The sequence below is a fragment of the Cupressus sempervirens genome, chromosome 4 (genome assembly GCF_028749045.1).
Source record: "Cupressus sempervirens isolate cs-2001-9-10 chromosome 4, ASM2874904v1, whole genome shotgun sequence".
NCBI lineage: Eukaryota > Viridiplantae > Streptophyta > Pinopsida > Cupressales > Cupressaceae > Cupressus > Cupressus sempervirens.
The window spans coordinates 737364929-737386221 of NC_143121.1; positions in this window are offsets into that span (position 1 = coordinate 737364929).

The following is a 21293-nucleotide window of genomic DNA, read 5'->3' on the forward strand; positions in this document are numbered from 1 at the left end:
CAATGGAAAGGTCCTATTGAGATTGCCAGATATATTGGTATCCCTTTTTCTATTAATCCTTCTACTAAAGCCATGTGGGAGTAGGTCTTTGATAAAATTCAAAAGAAACATGTGAAATGGTAGACTCATTATCTTTCTTTGGTAGGAAGAGTACAAGTTGTGCAAAAAGTTTTGGCATCATGTCACCTTTACTTTGCTTTTGCTTGTTTAATGACTAATCAAAAAATGGGGCAAAATTGAAAAAAAATTGAGAGATTTTTTTGTGGTCCGATGGAATGGGAAATAAAAAGAGACACTGTGTGAATTGGAAGTGGTGTTGTAAGCCCAAGAAATATGGGGGACTAGGTTTGAAGGACCTAAAAATCATGCTATTGCTCTTGCATCTAAGTGGATTCTTAAGGCCATTTATGGTAATGAACCTTGGAAAGTTCTAATCAGAAATAGTATTCAATGCTCTATCATTTCCAAAGGTAAAAGTTGGATGAACATGCCATTTTGTGATTTGCTTTTAGGTGATTTCAAGATCAGGGTGTTTGGTTCTAATGTTTTTACTACCCTCTGGAAGGCTTGGACCCATTTACGGATACTCTTACTAGTTAGAGATGTTGTTGGCTCTTCCCCATCTTATGTTCTCACAAATAGATCAATTTGGTGGGGGTTGTACCTAAATGGAAAACCTTTAGAACCTACATGAAGTTTCTCAACAAAACACTAGAATGTGTTGGGACTTTCATTAATTAGTGAATTAGTGATCGATAATTGGATGGGTACTTTGGACAAACTTAGAGTTATATTTGGTATCCCACAAACTTAGAAAAAAACATATACATTAATTTGCAAGGCACTTTTTACATGTCACTTCTCTAAGGCCATTGACTCAGAAAATTTTTTCAAACAACTATTGTGGAAAGATGGAATAGTGCTTAATGAAGTAACAGCAAAGCAGTTATATACTATGCTTGTGTCTGATCCTAAAATTTTTCAAAGAGTGATCCAAGGGTGGGGTTTGTGTTATCCCTCTTCTAAATGGTATTTTTTTCAGTACTTGTGGCAATAAAAAATGGAACCCAATTTTTTTTTTAAATAGCTTTTGTTGTTTGAAAAACTCGCTTTAGGACCTAATTTGGAGTCTTTAGGTCTTACCTCTAGCTATTGTAAAGTCTGTGATGCAGCTAAGTCTTTTGAACATGTTTTCTTTCAATGTGATTTTTTTCTTATGATATGGTCAATCTTTTTGGGCAATCCTATTGTATGGAACTCAAAGCCAGGTCTTTCCTAGAGTGAAATTTTAGCTAGATATGTTGAAGCTTTTGATTCTAAGTTTAATTCTTTGTGGTCTATTCTTACATGTGAAATTTTATGGTTCCTTTGGAAACTGAGAAATGAAAAGGTTTTTTAGTAGAAGGATAAAGGACTTATTAAGTTTACTCATAAATTCTCACATTTTTCCATTATGTCTCAGGTTTCACTCTCTTTGGAAATCTCTATGGTTCAATTTATGACACTAGTCAAGGATGGTATGTTACTTATTCATAAATATGAGGCGAAGGCCTTCAAATACCTTGATCAATTCAAGGATATGATGGACCCAAATGACATAAAATATTAAAAGAATGATGGAGGATCTACACATTTTCACTAGCACCCAGCAATCTTCTTCACTTGTTTCTACTGGTGAAAAGGTTCAACTAGCAAATGATTTTATTCTAGTAGGATGGAATGATGAATTGTTCAATGCAACTTTTCTACAAGCTCTAGCTTCTAATGATGGATGGGGTCTAAATATAAACCAATAGCATGTTTTAGTGTGATAATCAGAAATATATACAACTTTGTATTTATCATCAGTAATATGTTACTCAACACTATGTACATCTTTTTGGATATTCAGTTTAAATTTAATACTATTTTGACATGTATTAAAGTGAAACAAATGGGATGACTACCTTGCAAGTCATGTTTAGTAGTGATAAGGTAGTCTTAAAAATATGATATTCTAATATCTTATGTTGAATAGTTCATGATGAAACTAATGTAATCAGTTTTTACTCTATTCTAATATCAAGAAGAAATTGCATGCTTAGTTAACTGTTAGTTCCTAATTTAGAGAATTTCATGAACTAAAAATGCATTTTGATGGTAGTTTAACTCCTAGAAATGTCTAAAGAAGGCCAAGCTTCCATTTTTAAGGCTTCCAAAGGCTTTCTAGTCATCTCACAGTTTCCTTCTTCTTATCTTCTTATTCTTTCATTATTTTGTGTCATGTAAAGGCTCATTCACCCATTAATAGATATGAATAAGGGTGGAGACCTACTTAGCATTGTTTAGAGAATTAGTTTGTATCTAATTAGATTTTTTATTTTATTTTTTAGCATAAGTTTTCATTTAAAGAACTCTCACTCCTAACACAAATGGAGGAGATGATTCTTATTAATACATGGATGTAATATGTACTCTAGGTCATTATTTTGATGCAATAATTATGCTATTGGTGCTTTCATTATGAGTGTAGTTATTATTGTCAAAGTGTGTTATTTTTGTGAGTGCATGTTCATGAATAATAATGGAGCCAATGGTTTTATTGTGTGGTTATGATTGTGCAGTCTTTTAGTTCTAGTGTTTGCATTGTGTTAATGAATTTTGTTGTTGTGGTAAATTGGAGAATGGATCATATTTGTTCTTGCAAAGTATCTTGTCTCGCATAAGCACACTTTCTGTGGCCTTGAAATTTGATGAAACGTGAAACACCTTTCAATTATTATTGAGTTCCCATCAATTATTGTATCAGTGGAGTTGAGGAAGTGTTGCTCCTAATTTCATTAGTTTCCTACCTGATCCTTTTAATAATTTAATTCACAGACATGTTGTTGCCTTAGTTTATGTCCATTAGGAATTTCCCTTTCAATTATTTTCTTTAATATCTTGTTACTCTATCTTTTTTATTTTCTTTTAAAAGACTTGGTTAAAATAGGAATTTGTATAGTTGCGTTGATAAATTGCATTCATCACAAAATACAAAATACAAAAATAGCAAAAAATTGTGCAAATTGGTTTGAACTAGAAAAGGCTTCCTCACAAACATACACATTTATTTTCAATTAAGTTACCTAGTCAGTTGAAAAACCCACCCAGAACCTTGGAGTTGTTCCTTGATCAACTTCCCAAGAGAGGGGTTTGAAAGCATCCCTATCCTTCAACATCGTGCAAAATGACAACTCAATAGAACCCCTATAGATTACATAAGGTCTTGGAGAAGATGAAGAAAAGGGTAGTGGTGATGAGGAAGAGGAAGAAGGAATCAAGGGTAAAGCCCTCATTTTTGTCACACCACCTAGCAAGAAGGCTAAAAGAACTGCAAAGAACCCAGTGGTGACACCCCTCTCTCCTTTGCCACCTACCAAACCAAGGACAAGGGCACTAACTAGTGTCAATTAGTCTACAAAACAAAGAGCAATGGAAACCACTTAGTCTAGTAGTTCAAAAACAAATCTTGAATATTGAATCTTTATGATATTGCAAAATAAGACTTATGTTGTAATTCAGCAAAATGAGTTACTATGGAAGAATATTTTTGGCATCACAACAAAAGAAAAAGATAGTGATACAATTATTGTGCAAGATGATGAGAGTGATGAAATGAGTTCAGGTGTGCCAAGTTCACAAGGAAGCATGTCACTAGCTCATTTTGACACCCCTAACACTCTAGAGCACCCATCAGATGTAGACAAGGAGGACCAAGAGGAAGAAATAGATAAGGACACTAGTGTAGATATTCCTACCAAAGGTCAAGAAGGACCAAAAGTGTTAGGACCTCAAATTGAGGTAAATAAGGAGGAAAATAAAATAGAGCCAAGTATTACTTTTGTTGTCTTTAGCACTTATATATAAACACCATCGAGTGGTGATACCCCCTCACTATCTCCCAAAGCAATGTTGAGAAGCAACACTTCTACACCTTGCATTAGGAAAGCAATAAAGGACTTGTCTCTATGTATTGAAGTTAATCTGGGTGAATTGATTGAGATGCCACAATTGGAATTGGCAAATATCACTCTTGAGCAAACAATTTTGCTAAAAGAAATTTTGGCATATAAGAAGAAATAGGTAGAGATGAGGAGAGAACATCAATAGAATTACATATTGCATGATGTTACAGATTTTTATTGAGGCATTTGATATTCAAAATTTTGATGGGAAAGCCCTAATAATTTCCCAGCTTGTAAATATCATTGAACAAATAAATGTTGGAGTTATTGAATTCAGTGAGAAATTTATGGATTGATCTACAAAGAAATTTGAGAATAAGGTTGTAAACAAAGCTTCTATAATAATTGTCAAGCAGAAAGTTCAATTGCAGGTACATGTACAGAACATAGTAGAACTAATTTAGAAAGTACAACATTTGTACACTATTCTATGCGATGTGCCAAGATTCACCAGTGGTCTTCAGGAAAACATCTAGTAGATTCAAGATGACATGAAGAAGGCAAGAAACACTATTTTGTAGCCAACTAAATCTAGTTTACAACACTACAATAAGTTATTGAATGCTCAAGGAAAATTGGTCAAGCTTCATGCAGCTGATAGTAGCAAGAGACCATAGTTGATCTATATTCAATAAAAGTTGATACCTCATCAAGAGGTTATGCAGAAAGTAATCAAATCAGCCCAAGATCTTATCAATGAAGATCACAATCTTTTAGTGGTTGATAGTTTCATTAATTTGGCAGCTAGGCTACAGTTGTAAAATCACACTTTGGAATCAACAAGAACCACTTGGGATCATGCCCTTGCTATGATCACCCAAGTACATAAACTTTTAATTGAAAAATATGGTTTGATTCTACCCATTCAACCCTAGCAGCATCCCTAAGTGATAAAAATAAGGGGAAATGGAGTTGTAATGATGATTACATATCTTGAATGGTGAAAAGAAGAAAAGAATGATGAGAATAAGAGTTTGGAAGGCAATTAGAGTATGACATTGAAATAATTAGACTACTTAGAGTCATGTGTATACATTGTTCATTATTTATTTATTCAACATAAGTCAAAGTTTTTGTAGTTTTATTTTGAACTGTCATAGGCTTGAGAGGAGTACTCATATTTGTAATGATGTAATCATGACAAAGTGTTTTTGCCACTAATTTCAAAGGGGGAGATTATTGGTCTCTCTAATTGTTATTGTCTATTAGTATCAAATACTTAGTCATATACTAGGCATAGTTAGGCGGTCATCACTAAGACTGAGCTACTCTATATAGGTCAATTCATGAAAAGACTTGTATATACTAAGCTCTATAGGAGCCGAGCAAGTATGTGGTCACCGAATATTGTCAATGTAAGCTGAGTCTGATATTGACTAATTAGTTCAAGCATATGCAAGCCGAGCTATAAAAAAGGTACCAAGCATAATAGGGATGAGTGCTAGTAGCATATATAGTGAGTGCTGAGTGTTAGAAATAGTAAGTGTTGAGCAACATAGAATTTACATTCAAGTCAGGAATGATATAAAATTTGAGGTAAACCATTTCAGGCCAACATGGATGTGATATTTAATACTTTTAGAGATTTTTATGCATTTTATGATGTGGTTCACATATCCCTATGTTCCATGATGAATGAATCAAATGGAGAGGCAAAACAAGGAAGTATCTAGAAAACTCTTTATGAAATCTTTAAATAGGGAAGCACTTAACATAGTTTCATATGGCATGTATGGTATGGTGAAGAGTGTGAGACAAAGGATTCAATAAGTTATTCATGTAATTCAAGTGTGAATGTGTGAATATTGCAAAAGAGGCAGAGAGTTATGTTATTACATAATAGAGCCAGCGATATAGTCAAGCAATGAAGGACAGAAGAACCATATCATATCAAAGATCATATCAAATTGGAAAGAGGAGATCTAATATCAGCTTATCAGAGAAAACTATGGATCAGGTACTAAATCAATTTTAATAGATTGAGTCAGGGTAAATCTCTTAAGAGGATGGTCTTAACATATCTTTGTAAATCTCCTAATAAAATGTTTACTTCCTTGTAAGCATGAAACCCTCTAACAGGGTGAGATCTAGTAGTCTCAAAAGCTTTTAACAAGGTAGACCCCTCATAGGGTAGATCATTGGATATGGTCAAATAGTGTAACCCTAATAGGTTAACTTTATTACTGTAGTAGTGAAGATTTGTGGGTGTCATCCTTACCCCTGTTTTACCTTCATTCTAAAGTGATTCTAGGTAACCAAAATCTTTGTGTCATGTGATTGCTTTTCATGCATGTGATTGATAGATTAGATCTATATGCTATTACAATTTGAGTTTATATGTTATGCATGCATAAGCAATTAGATATGAGATGGTAAATGTGGTGAATGTATTATAGAATTGTTGAAAATTAAGGTTAAAGTGTTACATGTATTGATTCACCCCCCTTGTCTCAATATCTTGGTGTCCAATTAAGACTTCCAACAAGCTCTTCGTGGATTGTCTCCTCGAACTCTCAGCCTTATTATTAGGATTCCTTTATTAAGGAATGGTTGGGATGGATAATGAACCCTTGGTGAACTAGTCCTATATAGCCTTTCATTTTACCCTTATGAAGATCAATCTGGCTTGGACTCTCCTAACAATGAGTCTTGGGTGCACAAGTTCTTTATTGTATCTTTCTACTTTGTTAATAACCTTTGTTTGTAAGTCAAGATTAGTGAATGACATATATCATTGTTGGATTAGAAATTATCCTCTAGTTGAAAGTATAAAGCAATGAACTTCTAATATATTTATAATCAAATTACATATATTAGCGAAATATCTTTTTTGCAAAGTAGTCACCATGGTTTTTTTGAGTTTAAATTTTCCACATAAAATCTTAGTGTTTATGTTTACTTATTTTGTTCATTATTTTTCTTAATATTTTATATGTGTATATTGAACTTAGTTTTTTAATCAAGTGTGATTTTTCTTTATGTTGATTCAACCACCCACTTCTTAACATCTGGAGTGTGTTGAATAGTTGGTATCAAAGAAAGGTTCCTCTTGAGGAAGCTCAACCACTTTAGGCAAATCACAGATGGCACGTAACTTATAATATCAAGATATTATATTTAATAGAACTAATTTTTCATATTGGAAGAAAAATATGGAAACATTACAAAATGGTATGTGATAGGTTACTTAAAATACATTTTATCCTCTTTTTAGAAATTATTTGACTAATGGTGAAAAAATTCAAAAGGAAGATAATGTGAAAGTAAGAGGAATTATTTTTAGTAGTTAATGTGACATAGCATTGGGAAGGTGAAATGTTTAAGAAGTGATTAAGTGATTTGGGATAAGGTTTTCTTGGTATATGAAGTAGATTTAAAAACAAAAAATAGCAAGACTAATAAATCTAAAATAGAATTATGAGATCTTAAGAAAGGTAGAAGATGATAGTGTTAAAAACTACATATATAGAGTCACAGATGTTGTTCATGGAACTAGACCTGTTGGTGGACATATAGAAGATGTAGTTTTATATTAAAGATCTTATTAACCAATAGAGCTCAAAACAATGACATGTTCGATAAGAAGGAGAAATGATCTAATTTATTATTCAATTGATCAACCTATCAGTTCGCTTTGTAGATTTTGGATGTCATAAGTTGAAAAGGAAAAGACATACTATATTTAAAGTTGTTAAAGAAGTTGAATCAGAGACATGCAATATGTTAGAATAAACTGAAACATATCTTTTAGCAATATTACATAGAGAAGGGATTTCAAACAATATCTAGGACAAATTTGAATTAAATTATCTTAAACAAAGACAAAATAAAAAAATGTGTATTGTCTCAAATTTTGTCTTTAAGTGAGTGTCTTAAATTATTGTCTTAAAGTATTATCTTATAACTTAAACAATAATCAACACTAGTCTTAATGTCTCTTCAAAGATAATTAATTATTTTCTCTCATAGAGAATATTGTTAGATTGTGGTGACTAATCAGGCAAGTACTGTACATACTTCATAATTCCTAACTAGGAAAAAAAATTTGGGCCCTATTTTATCGAGATTTTGGGCCAACATGTAATTATTAATTGTAACCCTAAAGCGGTAAAAATACTAGTATAAAAGGGCTTAGGGTTAGGGATTGTTGGAATGTAAGATAATCTGAAATTGGTTCTTGCAGCAGTATTGAGCTGTAAGGGATTACAAATTGTAATTAGGTTGTAATCACTGGATCGTAAAAATATTAGACTTGCTATTTGGTGGATATAGCCCAAGGTTTGGGTGAACTACGTTAAATCTTGGCATCTTGTGTTCTTTTTTATGTGATTTATTATTTTTTGATATTGGTTATATTTGCATGTAATTTTTATTTATGTATGTGGTTTAATCCTAACAAGTATAGCTATAATAAATAAATAAATTGCCTTTATAACTATAATAAATATAAACTAAAAACAATTGATTTTTTCATCCTAGGGCATGATTAATTTGAATCACCATCCTCCTACTTATAAAATAGGTGTTCTTCCATCAAGTTATAACCCTTTTAAGAATACTGATCTCATACAAGATCTTGGATCTCAAAACCCCTTTGGTAGTGAATTTTATTTAGTCTAAATAGCAGTTGAGAGAAAACTTGGTGAAAACATAGAAATGGTTGAGAGAAGATTTGGTGAGACATAGTAGTGAATTTTATTTAAGTCCATGTAGAGAAGTCAAAATAGTGCATGCAACTATAGAGAGAAATTGAATGTTGGTGTGAGATTTGTCTACATATTGAAACTCAAAAATTAACCTTGGTGTATATTAAACATATCCATTTATGCTTTGACCCTACAACCTTGATGTCAATATATTGTAATAAAAAGGTGGCTATCAATATTTCTCGTATTTTATGTCTTGTCATTACAAGGTCACAACAATTAGGACTCCATGATAAAACCTTCAAATAAGGTTCATGAATTAGAAAGGATTTTTTTTAGATTAAGTAATGAGAATTGATAACATAGATCTCGTGCCTTAAGACAAATGAGGATAATATATGTATATGATAGCATGGATACCACTAGACTAAAAGCTCTCCTACTTGTGCTCCTAGGTCTAATTGCTCACCTCCTTTCTCCTCCTACAAGGCATGTTCTCTTTTGTCTCTTCCATCCTTACTTCTTGTAACTTGAACACTTACTCCTACCTCCTACAAAACACCTACTTTTTTTTCCTCCTTGCACTAATCTATCACTTGCAAACCTGCAAAATACTACTACTATGATGGGAATATCACTCCCTCATGATAAACAATACTAATATATCCTTGGAGAGAATTGAGTCTTGGTCACCAATATGAGAAACAATTTTTTCCTACTAGTTTACCACAATCCTTTTGACATGTTAGGAAGGCTATTGTTTACATGGGATACTCTAATTATTTTAAACATAAATACTCAATAATAACCCATCATTATTGATTAAAGCTTCCTTGATTTCTAGCATAGTTTTTGTTATTATAAAGTACTAGACTTGTACTCCTAGATTAAGGTTATTTAATATAGAAAGTACTATTTCTAACATTTATCTAATATGAGAAATAAAAAATCAACTTAAAAAATGGTAATTGGTCTTAAAGAGTATGCCCCACCATCAAAAGCATCTAATATCCTTAATTATGTTCCAACTCTTATGAACCCTATAAAAAAGCCAAGTGTTAAAATAATAGCTTTTGAAATTAAAACTAGTCAAAATTAGGTGACTGGTCCATAGAGTTACCAAAGTGATAAAAATACCATCAACTGAGGAGCAGCCCACAAACCAACAAACAACACACTAGTCGCTCATATTTAAAATAAAAAACACAATAGTATGAGAGTTTAGTAACCAACTATCTAACCACCTGTAGAACATAGTAATCAAACTATAACAAAATAAGATAGTAGTATAGATATCCATATTAATAAAAGTTTCCATAATCCAAGTAACAACCACACAAGGCTTAAACATAAGCATAAAATAAATGAATAGAGAAAACTAATCAACAAAAAATGACGTTAGACCCTCATTTCTCCTTTTCCTCCTAGAAGGGTGGTTTCAACAACAGTGTGTCTAGCCAATCATCTATGAGGAATCTATGGAGTTTCTATAAATTTTCATCCTCCACCCCTACTTTACCCTCCACCTTCTCCTAATGTAACACTTGAAGGGTGGTCATCATTGCATGTATCAATTTGACTGCAAAATCTTCCAGCATGTTGAAACAAATGTCTAATTGTGACATATTCATCTTTAGTTTCTCCATCTCCCCCTAGAGGTTCTTGATCTCTTCTTCAACCTACAAGAAATTGGTTTTCATCAAAGTGGACAAATGGGTGAGGGGACCTAGATAGGTAGGGGAAATGGTGGGTGATAGGGGAAGGGGTGAAGTACAGGGGATACAACTAGGGGTAAAAGTTGAGCAAGGGGGTCCTCTTTTGGATTCCTAAGAGTGAAGTGGTTGTCATAGGGGAGTTATTATTAGTTCTTAGGGCCTCTTCAAAAATAAAATCAATAGTGTCTAGACTAAAATTGGCTGAAACATGGGAGATGTCTTTATCTTAAGGGGCCTCCTCCATCCATGGGGGTGACTTGTTAGTTTTCTACTCTTCATCCTCAATGTAATGTATCCTCCTGGCTTTCTATTTTTTCCTACCCTTTTTCCCTTTCTCCTCATTTCTCTTTGAATCATAGTCAATATCCACCTCCTTTGGGCTCTCCTATGTTTCAATCCATTTTTTCTCACTGTTGGTGTTTTTAAAAGTGCTAAAACTACTAAGCGACAAAATGCTTAATACCAAAATGACAGTACATACACAATCTAAAGACTTAGCCTATTCTTATTAACAATTACATATGTAAGGTATTTGGACCCAACTTCAACAAAATCACAGATGGTTTTCTACTCTTTTGGCTCTGCAAAACCAGGGTGGGTATACCCAGGGATGGTTCAAAATTGAAACAAGTGTATGAGGATTGTTCTTAGTTTCATTCTGATTCTCATTTCAAGATCCTTGAACATATACATAATTCTTACTAACTTGATAAATACATCCCATAAACAGATATGGCCAAGAATTCTTCTATAGATTTATAGATGTTTTCAACAACAATGGCTAACTGAAGCTAAAACATTCCATGCAGACAAGTGCTGGCCAACTTTGAAGATCTACAAGGAATAAAAGTAAAATTTGATTTGATGATGCATTTGAAAAACCATTTGTAAGATATTTCTCCTTCAGCTGAAATAACTTGATCAGTGCCTAATCCATTGGGGTTCAGAGTCTATAGCAAATTCTTAGATCTAATTTGTTGCCTTACAACAAATTCTATCAACAATTCTTATCAGAACTTATCATTCAAAAATCCTTTTCAATACTTAAGGAATCTTATCACATTCATCAAAGCATTTATTTAATCCATTGAATTAACAGCAATGATAAATGGATATACAACCTAATTTGATTGCATTCAATTGCACAAGCTTTTACTCATACAACATCAAGGCAGCTAAGTATTTAATAGGAGACAAAATTCAGAAAGAACTGATATGGGGGACAGTTCATAATTTGTATTCATTTCCTTTGAAAATGGTATATCCTTTACAGTAGACTCGGAATGGTCTTCAGAAAGAAACACAACTCATTCTATATTCATGTATTCTCAGAGAGTTTGACAGAAAAGTACATTACAAACTTGCTTTTCAAATTTGGACCAAAAACTAGACTAAGCACAAAACTTAGAAGAAAATAGAATTCGGACCCTTTCTTTAGCCTTGGGATCTCACTTAAATAGTGTGAGATGCAACAAGCTTCAAGCTAAAAACAAATGATAGGTGTCCCTCTAAAAAAAAAGGGGCACTCACCTATACTTCTGTCAAAAAGACAAGAACAAAATAACAGAAAGGCTAATTACAACAAACATTCCCATGTGGGTCCCTTGCTGTTATGCTTCTCAGTTGTTGGGACAAGACAATATGATCTAATTTTACAATCATTCTTCATCTTCAGAGTACATAGCCATGAGGTCTGAAAGTGATGTATCATCTTCAGTTACCTGCAAACTCACTTTAATCTGGGGATCTTCCATGTCTTCATTACTAATTACAAGGGTAACTGTTACTTTCGCATCTTCCTCCTCATTGTCTCCTGACATCTGTTCCATAAACTGATTTTTCCATTTATTAAAAACATCATCATCTGGCCAATCAAAACTTAGAGCTTCTCTTTGTATCTTTATTAAAGAATTTGCACTTTCTTCTAAATTATCAAATTCTTTCTTCATAGCAGTATAAAACAACTGTATTTTTACTAGCTCTTCATTTGTCTTTGCCCAGAACCAGTGGCCAGTCTCACTCATGATGTTTATTATTCTTTCATTGAATAACTCATCCATCTCCCTTTTCCATTTTTCCTTTTCCTTTACTGTATCAACAGATTCTAAAGCACAAGAAAATAGGGTGAATTTTTCAGCAATATATTTGGAAAAACAGAGTGTTAATCTTCTTTGTAAAGAATCTCTTTCATCATCAAAATTCTCTAGCTTATTTAATAAATCAAAAATCTTCTCAACTTGATGATAAGGCATTTGGACTGCAGATATACATATGATTGTAATATCATTATTTCTCTCCCTCCATTTCTGCGCAAGAGAATTCAATCTATCCTTTTCTTTATTCAACTCATTCATGAGGGTTACAATTCTTGTCAACTGATCATAAAAAGTTGACCATTGTATTTTATCCCTCAAATATACCACACCCTGCTTCAATTTTTCTTCCTGTTGATTTCTAAATTCTATCTGCAACTCATGTAATTTGGTTTTTTCTGCTTCAAAGTCCTCTGCAGTATAGAATTGGGGCCTTTCAGGGGTGTCAGGTATTTCAATGATAAGGGTTGATCCAACAAATGACTGTGAAGGGTACGAAATTCTAAGTGTACTGGATTCTCCCACCTTTCTTTTCCCAAGTATCTTCTCCAATTGAGATATCCTGTTTTCCAGCTCAATTCTCTTTTTTACTTCTTGATTGTAGGCATCCACCACTATTTCATACTTACTCTGCAAATCAGTCATTTCCTTTTCTTCTCTTTCTACAGTGGCCAAGGCAAATTTAGAATAGTCCACATTCATGTAGGCTGCCTATACATTTGAAGTATCAGCAACCCTCCTCACAATGATACTCCCTGTTAGTCCTGAATCATCAGTCTATAATGGAGTATTCCTAGATCCTCTTCTTAGTGACCACATAACAAGGGCAGCTTGATCATTACTGAATGTTGTTCCCAAGAATTCCTTTTTATCTTGATCCTGTAATCCTAAATTATTTGACACAGAATTAAAAATTAAGGCATCAGCAATATCCCAATTGGGCAATAATAAAATATTTGCATTTTCACCATCTGTCTACCCTCGTCAGGGGTTATATTCTAGAATTCTTATATCATTTGTTCCTTTATTTGATTCTGAATGGAGGCTTCATCCATTTATGGATGCTCTGCTTTCATATTCCTACACCTTTGTTCAAAAATGTGCATGTTTTCCCTCCATGCAAACTGATGGAAAGCCCTAGATTTTACAAAAAATTTATCAAACAAAAATTGTTGACTGGCTTGTTCCAAAACAGGGTCTAATTCCCTTCCTCTGAAATCTGCTACAGTTAATTCAAAACTTGGCACAGGAGGCTCCTGGGGGTTCCCTTCATCAATTTCTGCTTGAGTAACAAAAACTCCTCCTTGCGACCCCATTTGTTCAATTTGCACATTGGTGAGCTGCTCTTCCTCAATTCTCATTGGAGTTTGGGAAGGTGAGTAACCTTCATCATGGGATTCCTCTTCCCTTATTATTTTTCTTCTTTTGGGAGAAGGTTCAGGGGATCTTTCTTCAAGGACAGTATTAGTAGATTCAATTACCTATTTTTCTTTGTTTACAATGGTCATCTGATCCCGAATAATAGTATATCTTGTCCTCTTTCGCACAACCAGTGGACCTACTCCTATGTTAGGGGTGAAACCCAATTTCCTCATAACTTCTCTAGCTTTATCTGGAAAAGAATCAATAAAATGTTGTTTCTTTTCATTCATTACCTCCATTATTTCTGAGAATGTACTCATGAGCTTATTTATCCTATCTGCATTAGTTGCAACATTACTAAGAGGACTGTAATCTTTGTCAAAACAATTAATAAACTCCAAAACTTTTGAATAGACTCTCCATTTTTCTTTCTTTGTTTCTTGTTCCTGGAGAGAATATTCATTCCTTATTATATCTTCAGGGAAATAGAATTCATGCTGACTTGGACGAAGCTTGATCCTATGTCTAAGAGCATAATTAAAGAAATCTTCTGTGTCACAAAAATGAGCATGAGATACTGCCATCTTATACCGATCCAAAAATTTGTAAAGGAAGATCCACCCTTCTTTAGTTATTACAAACTGGTGAGCTACAGTGCAAGTAGGAAAAATTGATCCTATTCACCTTTTGTGCAAAAAGGTCTCCTCCACTCCTCCCAACTGCCATAAAAATTCAGCTACCCCTACCTTTAAAGGTACCTGATAGGGTAGTACATGGGGTGTCCCTTTGAACCCATAGACCCTAATGACAGTTGAGACTGGATATGGGATGATATCTCCCCAATTATGTGAAACTTTTAAACTATGGGGTCTGTCCATAGGCCTAACAAGATGCATTAGTGCCTTAGGAATTCTGGGATTGTCACTCAACATGAGGCATCTTAGTTTAGAAGCAAAGTGCCTATCAAATCTAACAAAATTAGCAATTTCTACTTCCCCAATCATGTCTGCACTCCATAATTGAACTGGTAGTGCCTCCCCCTCTTGTTCCCTATTTAAAACCATTTCTTTACCGAAATATGTAACCCCTTTAAAAAGAAACATATGCATCAATAGGGAGTACTGACCCCAAACCTTTTCCACCTTGCCCTTTGCAATCCCCACCAATCCATTGTGAATCTCATTAGCCAGGTAAGATGCAAAATCAAAAATTATTTCTACACCAAAAGAAGAGATTTGGGTGATCATATACATGAAGCTCATCAAAATAAAGTCTTCTTCACCCTCTCCGAAGACTCTGCACAGGGTCTTGTATATCTCTACTGCCCTGGCATTAAAGCATGATTTCTTGAAAGGTTCTTTAGAAGATGATGTTATTGTTGGTAGGTTTCCAATTCTGCCTATGTGGGCTTTCAGTGCACCTTGTCTAACTACATCCCTTTTGGACATATATTCTTTTTCTAACTCTATCAAATTAATGGGCACATGATACATAGTGAGAGGTCTCAGACTGAAAACCTTCCTAATTTCTTCTGGACTGATGGTAATTAAAACCTCACCATCCATTCTTCCCACTACCTTAGTGGCTAGATCATAACTTTTCGCTACAGTTTCAAGCAGGTTATAATCCATAAACACACTGGGAACAACAAGCTTTCCAAGATCAAAATTCCATATATTGGCATGAGGAGCATATAATTTCCTTTCTGCGAACCATTTTTTGAACAAACTCAAACCAGTTTGAGAAGTCTGAGCATCCTTAACCCAATTACCCTTATCATACAATCCATCAGCTATCCTTAGCCTAGGGTTCAATGAGGTTAACCTTTTAACTTGTACTGTCTCTACAGTAGACTCAGGAAGCAACTCAAGCAAATCATCATGCACATTCCTATCCAAATAATTTACTACACCTGAAAATCCCTTCTTTGGAGGCATCTTGGACTTATTTTTTACAGAACTAAAAAGCCTACGAGGATTATGGTAGTACTACTTACTTGAATTCTGTCTTTGTTTTCCTCTGTATTTCCACAAACTTTCCGTGAAAAAACAACTTCACAATTTCTACCAGGCTTCGGCACACTTTCCTTCAGTAATTTCTTCTGCACAAGAATGGCTCCAAATCTTTGCTCGCGTAAGATGAAATTGATGAAATCTCTCTGTATTATACTCTATTTTTTCTCACGGATGATGCTTTCATGTCTAATTAATACAGAGAGTGGCACTACATTTTGCGTTTAAAATTGCGCTGTCAATTTTCAAAGATCCTACGATCATGTGATACAGAGAGAACAACTAGGAGTTGCATTTGACATGTCAATCAATTTACCCAATGAGAACTTACCACGTATATAATTCTTTCCTTGATGGCGCTTGTATATGGACCCATTGACAACTAAGGACACGTGTCAGCATGTCGCTACTTTGTTATGCATAAAGAACTAGCACCTTGCCATAGCGAAGCAGCGACAATCATCGATCTGATCCAGAATCGGTCAAATGATATGTTACTGGGTTTTCTCAGAAAGAAAACAGTGGGCCCTATTCGCTATTTCGCTATAATTATCTCCCTCGCAACTCTTCATAGCGAGAAGACAACAGCCATTGATCATATACTCAATCAAGGGTGAGGAAACTACATGGGGTCTTCTGATTCATATTCGCTATGTCGCATGGCTTAAAAAGCATGCAATTTTTCAAAGCGAGGTAGCGAGGACTATTGATTCTGTTCCAATCTGACATTCAGGATCTCTTTGTACATTCGATTAGAAAGGCATTAATGAAATATGAATTTTTGCATAGTTGGCGCCTGTCAAGATTTTACTGTAGTCCTAATTATCATTCCATGTCACCAAAGGTCCTGTCGACCTTCAGATTTCACAGGGCCTCACTACTTCGCTAACGGCGAAGTATATGATTTTTTCGATAGCAAGGTAGCGAGCTCCGACACTTTAATGAATTCCATACCGAAAAAAGCAAGGGGCAGCAGATAATTATTTCTGTTATTTAAACTGCTTCTGACAATGGCATTTATGACTTGCCACGCCACCTGGTGTAGTCATGGTACCGGCAAAATGCAATGTCACCGCCCCTTCAGATTTCACAGGCCTCGCTACTTCACTAACGGCAAAGTGTCTAATTTTTTCGATAGCGAAGTGGTGAAGCGTCGAAAAAATATCATTCCGGCTCTTATTTCAGATATTCTACTGGGTCCCCTTACCTGTTTTGATGGTAGTTGCAACGTGTACCTGCACAATAAATCATTCAGAAAACAAAGCTCCGACCATCATATCTTCACTTTGCGGTCCCGCCTCGTAAAATACTCAGCATTCGCTACCTCGCCATACTTAAAAAGCATGCAATTTTGCATAGCGAGGTAACGAAAACGGTAGATCTACTTGGATCTGGCGGCTGGGAAAAAGAGAAGAAAGGTAACACGGGAGAAAAGAAGATAAAAAGTGACAAAATATTCGTCTCATTTGAAAATTCAAAATTTCGCACCCGACAATTTATGAATAGAGAGAACATAGGGTTTTCATAAGTTTTTTGCCAATGGATGGATTATCCAGAAACCCTATGTTTCACTTAGAAATAAAAAATATGACTTTTCTACAATTGAACAAAAGACTTCTGTTACACAAAAAGTCAGACCAACACTCGCTAGGGTTTCAGGAAAACCTATGAGAGTGTCTCCTACCCCTAGTTAATTCCTTATCAATTTCACCCAAATCAACACCAAGCTCCATTTTAGATTTTAATTAAGTACACAACATAGCGGGTGGGTGTCTTTGATCATCAAGCCAATAAAGGAACAAAAATCTTAGGAAATAGTGGGTGAGCTAAGAATGTAAGTCAACACGGCCACAAGGGTTGTGTTAGGTGTTGAGGGTTGAATTAGAAGAATATTGCAAGGAGGGCACAAAGCATAGTGGAAATTATACAACTAGTAAATAAGTCCCTATGAGGATAATATAGTTTTTTATTTCTCCTCATTCACACATCCATAACAAAGCCTTTTATATCATGAATTTAAAATAAAGGGAGGAAAATTTCATCATGGTAATGAAAGTAATTTAATAGGAGAAAATGATAATAGTGACTCACTTTATTGTGGCCCTCCATGGTGAGATACTCCATAATCAAGAAGAAAACATCATTTCATATCCCTGATAGTTTTTCCCTATTAAAACCACCTCTCAAGTGAACTAGCTCCCCACCCACTTTAAAGAATATATTAATACTAGTTTTACCAACCACCTTAGTGATCTGCTTCCATTTCCTTTCATCCAAAGAGAGAGCAGTCACCTACATAATCACTTCTTCATTTATTTCAAAAGTAATGGCATTAATTGTAACTTTCCTAGCCGTCAAAGTGTTTACCAACTCTAGTAACACCATTTTGTCAAAACCATCCATGATCTACATAAAAGACAAAAACTTGCCTTCTATTATGTATGTCTAGGTATTTTCATTTTTTTTCCACTCATCTTCAATCTTCAAGGGTTCAATCCTATCCCTATTGCCTCCCATGTCAACTAGTAACACAGGCTCCTTAGTGTTAGAATTGCTTTAGAATAACTGAGAGGGTGGGGGTTTGGGGGGGTGAATTAGTTATTCAAGGTCCAAATATCATATTCAAACTTCTCTAAGTATAGTAAACCCATTCAACCATTGATTCATCCAAACTTTAACTTATCTAATCAACAAGTTGCTATAAATCAACATGTGAGCATAACACATAAGAAATCAACACATGACACAGTGATTTAAGCTTTTTTTCAGGCATTCTATAAAATAGTTCACATGCCTTGCATATGATATGACATTTTGCATGCATCCTGCACTCTCTCATCCGACTGATGATGGATTACGGAGAGTGATCTAAAGCGATGATGCTAAAAAACACACACAATCAAATCCAAAATGAACTTGCATTACAAATGGATTGTGGAAATCTGATATTGTTAATTTTGCATTCATGTCTACCAGGACAATCACAACTTAAACATATGGATTATGGAGAGTGATCTGAAATGATGATGCTAAAAAATACACACAATCAAATCCAAAATGAACTTGCATTACAAATGGATTGTGGAAATCTGATATTGTTAATTTGCATGCAGTTTTACCAAGACAATCACAACTTAAACATATATTTTGTTTAAGTTGTGATTGTCCTGGTAAACATGCATATGTTTAAGTTGTGATTGTCCTAGTAAACATGCATGCAAAATTAACAATATCAGATTTCCACAATCCATTTGTAATGCAAGTTCATTTTGGATTTGATTGTGTGTGTTTTTTAGCATCATCATTTCAAATCACTCTTTGTAATCCATCATCAGCCAAATGAGACAGTGTAGGATGCATGCAAAATGTCAAATCATACAAAAGGCATGTGAATTGTTTTATAGAATGCCTAAAAAAAAATTGACAGTCACTAATCAAACTGTCTTAAACACTGACAATAACTAATATACTTCTTCATTAATATACCCAATACAATAAGCGAACTTGGAAACTATGCATAGCAAGTTATATGCTAAAAGGAAATCATTTAGGAGATACAGAATCGAGTTGACTATATAATAATGCAGCACTCAAATCTGAAAGAAGAATCTCAATATTGGACTAGCCTACATCAAAACTCCACAAATCCACTGCCACTATTCCTTGAACAATACAATTATACAAACATATTTCCATGAAAGTTGTGAAACTTAATTGAATAGTATCACAAGTGTACAGTCACAAGCCACAACTAAGCCAAGTGGGCATATATACCTTAGATGTCTCAGGTTTAGCATCACAAGAAAATCCCCTTGTACCCCACCCACCCTCTAGTTGCACAAATTCCTCCTAAATTTTGTTTTAGCCATAACCCAAAAAGATCAAAAGGATGATTCACAATCCACAATCTTATCAAAACTAAGATCTTGGGAGAAATAGCCCATATTATCTACATGAATGGTAGTTTTCTTTATCATCCCTATATCCTATGTGAACCCACAACTACCTTAATAACTACAATCTAAATCAATCAAGGATGACCTCCATCAAGCACACTATAAAAATTTCTTCAGTCAAAGCCATACCTTTTGTTGTATCAATGGAAAAATTTCTCCAATCATCCACCTTGATTGAATTGGTTCCATAAACAGTTGTGTTCCTACATGTTATGATTTTGAAAGATTAGAGCACTCAAATATAGCAGCTTAAACCCATACATACATCACATAGACCAATTTTGATCAATCAAGGGTAACTCTCATAATCAAACACATCAAAATTTCATCAAGAGATCCCCCATCTATTTGTTCAGCTCATCTTTATCTAAGTTTCTTGACATTCCCTTTATCTGGGGAGCTTAAGTTCCTTTACAAGAAACCTTGTAGAGAGTGTTGCATTAACCTTTGAACAAATATGTGTAGTATAGCCTTTACCTTCCCACTTTAATCCTTAAATTAACCGATATCCTAATTTCTAAATAAAGAACTTATCTTCAAAGCAGTGGGTTAAGGATTTTACTAATGATAGTCTAAACGTAACAAAAATTAGTCTAGATTAAACCACTTAAGTTTCATAGCAACATGGACAATACGGTAGAGGATCTCACATGCCTTTCCCTCAAATCTAAAAACCAATAATTATCTCATAATGGAAACATTTATGCCAACTTGGTTTGTATCTCAATTACAAGCAAACCATCCAACATTCTTTCTAATGGCAGGCTTTGATAGTATCAAGGGCATAATGAAGCACTTTGCAGTAATCACAAAGGAAATCTTCTAGTTTTCCATATACTAGTTCAAACTTAGATATATCTTGTTGATCTAACAATATCACATCATTAAATGTGCCAGAAAGGCAAGAATATGAAAACATTTGTAGATCAACATAAGATCCATAATACCAAAATGTACTTGTAATATGCACTTGGAGATGATGCATAGAAGCACTATCCGTAAGTGTCATTCTATGAAAATTCCTACAAAAATAACAAAGTTCCAGTTACAAGGAAAAAATAATGTTCTACTCATCTTGCATCCTATGTCTTCCCACATGTGAGATATTAATATCTTTAATTTATGAAACAGTAAATGCTACCACCAGAATCTCTTCAAATTCTCAAGCTACCAACTAGCAGCTTGTATAATATTGTTGCACTTCGATTCTCATTCAGCCACCTCAAGCTACAAGAGCCTTTTCTCATATAAAAAGAATATTGCCTTTAAAAAATTAAGTTATGCCTCTTAGAGCCTAATTCTATTCTAGCCTATGGAAGCCTCATGATCACATAGTTGTATGCCATAGAGATGTGTTAAGGAGACATCATACTAAGATATCTCTATAGTCTACTACTCAAACCCCAGTAAGCTCTCACAAACAAAAGATTAGACTTCACTGTCAGAGACTAGAATTTTATAGTAGAAAATCTGACAATTATACTTACAGTTTAATAATAGGATGAGCCACTACCACCTAAGTA